The sequence below is a fragment of the Vigna unguiculata genome, chromosome 7, assembly GCF_004118075.2.
Source record: "Vigna unguiculata cultivar IT97K-499-35 chromosome 7, ASM411807v1, whole genome shotgun sequence".
NCBI lineage: Eukaryota > Viridiplantae > Streptophyta > Magnoliopsida > Fabales > Fabaceae > Vigna > Vigna unguiculata.
In genome coordinates, this window is record NC_040285.1 from 13,178,526 (window position 1) to 13,185,645 (window position 7,120).

Here is a 7,120-nt window from a genome sequence, read left to right on the forward strand (position 1 = left end):
ATTAAAGTAATTGCGAATATTTGAGTTATGCTGCAATTAAAGTTTTTTAGTTTTCCCGTATTTTGGAAAATTATGATTATAAATGAGGTTTATTAATATCATTGTATTTTATTTTAATTTTAATTATTTGTCTATATTTATTTTAAAAGTAATATTCCTTTGGGATGTTACAGTATACACTAAGCGAAACTTAGTTCCTGTTTGAGACTTAGTACAAATGATTAAATTTTTAATCTTTTGTATTAAATCTTGAACTGTCCGATCAGACAGTTTGAAAAAATTATTTTTCATAATTTGCAACAACGTGTACATTGAGATTTATGCATAAATTTCATAAAATTTTGATTAAAGCTAATTTGTGTTGTTCTCTTGTTGCATACTTGATTGTGATCATCAATGTCACTTTCATTTCGTGTACTTTAGAGACCAATGTGAAATGCTATCAAAATTTTGTGAAATTTATGATATTTGACTTATTTGTATATGTTTGAGCAAATTATGAAAAATAATTTTTTCAAATGGGTAGGGCTTACCTTGTGAGAGTTAAAAGTTTAAGATTGATGGAGTTTTTTTACGAACATAGTATGGATCTAAGTTTGATGAATGAGTGTTGCATCAGTGAAAAGTATGAAAATGGGGTTTCCGAGTTTTTGCAATATGTTCAAGAACACGCAATCTCAAGTAATGGGACATATTTTTTTTTCTTGTGTTCTTTGTCTTAATCAAATACGTCAGGACTTGGGCATAATGCGTGATCATCTATTCATCTTTGGTATAATGAGGAGTTATACACTTTGGACTTGGCATGGAGAAGTATTAGACAAGCCTATGACGTCATGAGGAACAAATTATGTAGACGACTAGATGAATGATCATTTAGAAGAAATGACACGTGATGTTGGAGAGGAGAATTTTGGAAAAGCTCATTTATATGATTTTCTTAAGTCTGATTCAGAGGAAGAGTTGTACCCAGGATGCACTAACTTTACGTGACTGTCAATAACTTTGAAATTATTCAGTTTAAAAGCAAGGAATGGATGAGAACTGTTGGAGTTGTTAAAGGAGGTGCTTCTAGAAAATAACACGTTACCTATCTGTAATTACGAGGCAAAGAAAGTTTTATGTCCAATGGGTTTGGAATATCAAAAGATACATGCATGCCCAAATGATTGTGTTTTATACAGAGACGAGTTTGCTTCACTGAAGGCGTGTCCAACATGTAGTTTATCGCAGTTTAAAAAGAAAATTTATGGAAATAGTGGTGATGAAGACAAAAGATGGTACACCTGCTAAGATGATGTGGTACCTTCCTATAATACCTAGATTTAAACGACTATTTTCCATTAAAAAAGATGCAAAGAACTTGAAATGGCATGTTGATGGAAGAAAGTGTGATAATCTTCTTCGACACCCAGCTGATTCTCCACAATGGAAGAAGATTGATGAAACATTTCCAAAATTTGGTGCAGAGCCAAAAAACTTAAGACTTAGACTTGCTACAGATGATATGAATCCTTATGGGAACTTACGTAGCAAACATAGTTCATGGCCAGTTTTGTTGATGATTTACAATTTATCTCCTTCGTTGTGCATGAAGAGAAAATATATGATGTTGTATATGATGATATCGGGTCATGGACAACCTAGAAATGACATTGATGTGTACCTAAAGTCGTTGATCGATGATTTGAAACTGTTATGGGAAGAAGGCGTCAATGTGTATGATTCATATTCTCAAGAATATTTCTGTTTGCATGCAATGCTGTTTTGCACCATAAATTATTTTCCAGCATATGGAAACTTGAGCAGTTACAGTGTTAAAAGTCATTTTGCATGTCCCATTTGTGAAGAAAAGAAAACACGAGTTATATTCAATTGAAGCACGGTCAGAAAACTGTGTATACAAAACATCGAAAGTTTCTTCCTCGAAATCATCCTTATCGTAGAATGAAAAAAGCATTTAATGGAAGTCCTGATGATGAAGTTGTAGCGAGACCCCGCAATGATGAAGAAATATACAACCAAGTGAGAAACATTGACATTGTGTTTGAAAGACATCCAAAGAAAAAGACCACAGAGAAAAACATTTGGAAGAAACGATCAGTCTTCTTTAATCTTTCATATTAGTGTAAACTTGAGGTTCAACATTGTATAGACATGATGCATGTTGAAAAAAATGTATGTGACAGCATCATCGGGACTTTACTAAATGTAAAAGGAAAGACTAAAGATGGAGTAAAACCACGACAAGATTTGGCTGAAATGGGCATTCGTTCTGAGTTACATCCACAATCAATTGGAAGATGCACCTACCTGCTTCCAGCTTGTCACACTCTTTCTAGAAAAGAGAAGCAAATTTTTTGTCAGTGTTTAAGAAGTGTGAAGGTTCCCCAAGGTTACTCTTCAAATATTAATAGCCTTGTTTCTATGCAAGATTTAAAGTTAGTCGGTTTAAAGTCTCACAATTGTCATATGTTGATGCAACAACTTTTACCAGTAGTTTTTCGAACCATCTTACCTACATATGTCAGAGGTATTCTAACATTTGTGTATGTTCTTCAATGCCATATGTAAGAAAGTTATTGACCCTCGCATGTTAGACGATTTGAAAAATGAGGCCATTAGACTATTGTGTCAATTGGAAATAGATTTTCCACCTTCATTTTTTGATATCATGGTTCATTTGATAGTTCATCTTATGAGAGAAATTCGATTATGTGGGCCGGTTTTCTTGAGATGGATGTAACTAGTGGAGAGATACATGAAGATTTTAAAGGGATATGTCAAGAATCAGTATTGACCAGAAGCTTCAATTATAGAGCGGTACATTGTAGAAGAAGCCATTGAATATTAAAGTTATTAAATATTGTTATGTGTGACAGGAAAAAAAGGACAACAGCCTAACAAAGACAAAGGCTTAATGATACACCACACGTACTCTTTCGAGGTGGCTATGCATTATTGGAGAAAAAATTGAAAAAGTCTCGTGCACAATCTTTGGGACTTAAGTCCCCTGACCTAGTGGATGCAATTTCTATGTACGAGATGTGGAAGGCTACTCGGACCAAGTTTGATGGGCAAATGACATCACAATCAGCTCAAATCATATCTCAAAAAATAGTAAGTAGAAACCCTATTCGACTATCATAGTTCATGTGTTTCTCCTTTTGATTAAACTTGCTTATGTGGTGCATGATGAGTTAATTGAGCAAGAGACTCCGCGTTCGTTTGTTGGACATGGTTGGGACAATATACTCACAACGACAATTGGAAGGCCAAGGCACCCTGGACATGTGCGTGGTGTTGGAGGTGCCATTGGTCTTCAATATTACTTTGGTCCTCCATAAAGAAGTAATGAATCCCTGAGTCAAGAAGCCTTGAGGAAGATGAAGCGACAAATGGAGGAAAGATTCAACCAACGCATGGGAATTATGGAGCAACGTTTCATGGAACAACTTCAACAACAACAACAAATACAAAGAACACTTGAAGAAAAGCCTCAGTCCATGCAGCAACAGAACTTGGAATTACCCACTCAAGCTCTAATAGGACAATATGTGAGTACAAAAGGCTCATGCTCTAGTGTAGATCATACTAACTACACAAGTCAGTATGAGTTATTGGTTGATGAAGACCCCCCGTGAGTAGTGACCATAGGATGACAACTTCAGTGTGGGGAGACTATCCATGGTGTTCCTCTATTGCCCGAATACGCGCGTGTGGTGATTAATGAAGTTTGAGATCCCCATGCTCAATTGCCTGTGCCAACTTTAGAAATCCAATTTGTTGGGGAGACTTTAGGCACATTTATAGTTTGGCCTAACACATTGATCATGCCATACTTTAGCCCACCGAAGGTATTATGACATCATATTCTTAGTAGTTCAATATTACAATTTATAAAGCTTTTGACGTCAAACCTTTCTAAATCTTCATTTTAGTCCACCCGTCCTGAAAAACAGTCGGTCCGACGTCCACGTGTTATACGTGAAGATGATGAAATGGAAGAAGGAGAAGATGATCCTATAGGAAAGCTGCTTTTGAAATTACACAACTTGAAAAAGGGACTGGTAAAGCTAGAGTGGGAGTTAAGAGTATTTGGCCTCCATTGCCATGTCCCATTGTGCATTAACCTGAATGATGCACTAGAGATCATTACAGGAGACAAGATGTTAAATATTTCAATCATACAACTATGGTGCATGTAAGATTTTTTATTGTATTTCATACTAAAAGCAAAGAATTGATATCTTTTAATATTATACCTAATTGCTTCTTGTAGGTACATGGACAAAGTCATTGTGGACCAAGGTCAATCTTCCGTCTATGGATTCATTGAACCTCAAACCATTCAACCTTTGGGAAACTCACATGACCACATCAAAATTTATTTGCAAACATGGATGGCTGAGTCAAATAGAGAGATCTACTTTGCGCCATACATTGATGTGTAGGTGTTTTTGCTTGTAATATTTTATGAAGTATTATTAATTATTTCGACTAAGTACTTGTGATTGATGGTAGGTACCATTGGCAACTATTGGTCATCATTCCAAGACAATGCATGGTTGTATGATTTTGTTCATGCCATAGGAAGATTCCACCTGCTTTGAAAAACATGTTACAAGAGTAAGTATTATTTTTTTTCAATGCTAACCTATGTATCTACTTAGTATATTAAAACTAACATATGTTTTATGTTTTCAAAATTTCATTAGAATTGTGGGTAAGCCTAGAGGCCAACAACTTAAAGTATTATATCCAAAGGTTAGAACTCATTCATTTTAAAGTTATTAATTTCTACATGTCAACTTATTATTTTGATGTGTGATTATTTAATTTGTAATATTTAGTGTAACAAGCAAGAAGATTCATGGGAATGTGGATATTATGTCATGTCTTGGATAAGAACAATTATTCGAGCTGCAATTAAAGATGACTGGATAGAGGCAATAATATATATATATATATATATATATATATATATATATATATATATATATATATATATATATATATATATATATATATATATATATCTCACATATTATAAATCATATCAAACTTTAAAGAATGATACTTACATAATGAAATTGTATTACTTTTTCAGCGGTTCAAGAATTCATCACCTCTACCAAATGACATTATTCACACACTAAGACAGGAGTGGACAACATATCTATTGGAAAGATGAAGTTGATACCACAAGAATTAGAACTCCTTTCAAATCTTTGTTGGAAAAAAATTTCATGTTGAAACTTTTAGTTTGGTGTTATTTGTATTAGTTTAGAATACTTAAGTGTTATTAGATATAACTATAAGTCCATAATTGTGCTGAAAATATTATGAAACTGTTCTAGGAATTTTCTTATTTTCAGGTGTGGGAATGTTGTAAAAGCAACCAAATTTAAAAAAAAAACAGCACTGTTGACGTTTGGTAGTGCTTTGACAAACGTCAGAAAAACGTCGGCCAAACTGTGCCCCAATGTTATTTGACGTCTGTTAGAGCACTATAAGACGTTAAACAATGTTGTTTTTTGGCACCATCCAACGCGAAAATTGACGTTTGCTCCCTTTTGCCCCGACGTTGGATAACGTCGTCCCTTTTTGTCCCCGATGTTAAGTGACGTCTGATATATTTTTTGACGTTATTTTCACGTCACCCGGTACGACGTCGATGTTTGGACAGACGTTAAAGGTCGAAAATATCGAACGTTAAAAGTCTTTTTTGTGGTAGTGTAGATTGAATTGCCTTTTTGTGGTAGTGTGGATTGAATTGCCTTTTACATATATGGATTATATGGATTAGATAGTAGATGAATTATTTTGTAATTGACAAAGAGTAATTAACTTATTCAAATTAGGGAGTATGCAAAAGTAAAGATGAACAATATTATACAAGAAATATGAAAAAAAAATTCAAATGAATTTGAAAAGAAAATTCACCCCTTCTAATAAAATATTTTCGGTTTTCTTAATTGACCACGTAATCAACTGAATTTAAAGTGTAAATTTGAATCTACCCTCTCACAACTTTCCTTAGAGACGTGTTACAAAGAAAGAGATTTCCATTAGATTGAAGCTATTTTCATAATCAAATATAAAATTTTGTATTTTTTTCAATTGTAATTTATTGGTATTTGACCTTTTTAAGAATGAATCTTATAATTGCGTTGGATAATTTATAAAGGAGAAAATATCTTCTCATGTTAAATTTACAATCAGTTTTACAATATTTTATTTTAAAATATATTATGTTAGTGAAATTACTTCGTCAACCTGTTATTATTTACGTCGTATTGATATTTTTTATTTGATAGTCTATTTTGATTCAATTTTGTTAATCTATTGAATCGAATAGAGAATAAATTTATTCGCTAACTTATTTTTTAATTTAAAACAAAATTAAAATAATTTTAGAACTTATTTTGTGGGAACCTAAAAAGATGGCTTCATAATAGTAGTGATTTTTATATCTCATGTTATCTATTTAAAGATTTGAGACACTTATGCGAGTTTTTTCCATCAATTTCTTCAATCGAGTAAGTGATTTTTTTTTTGTTTCTCATAGGTTCAATCTAGTTTCTTTGTTTGCATGCAAGTGTTTTTCACTTGCATATGCTCTTTGAGTTATCTATATGAGTCTATGTTGATAAAGGATCATAATGGTAAGGTTCGATCATTTTTGTTTTTATCTTTCTATGTGTAGATAGAACATCCTATTTGATTAGAGATATTTTAGAGTTAGAGCTCTTTGAGCTATTTTACAAGGTGAGAGAAGCTAAATTGTTGTTATTCTTGAATTAGTCTAATGGTTGATTTTGATAGTAAAATTGTAATTACATGACCAAATTGGTTGATTAAATTGTATTTGATTGTGATTTCATGGTTGTTTGATTAATTGTCATGATCGATAGTTATGAGTAGTTGAAATTTGATTGCAAATCTATCTTGATGTGCATAAGCTGATATTTGAATTGGTATTAGAGTTTGATTTGGTGATTTGGATCATATGGGCTGAGGTAGTTGGCTCTTCATGTTTTGGTTCAAGTTTTATTTGGAAGGGCATGAAAATATTGGTTTGGTTGTGGTTAGGAATGCCCTTGTGAGATCTTTGAAT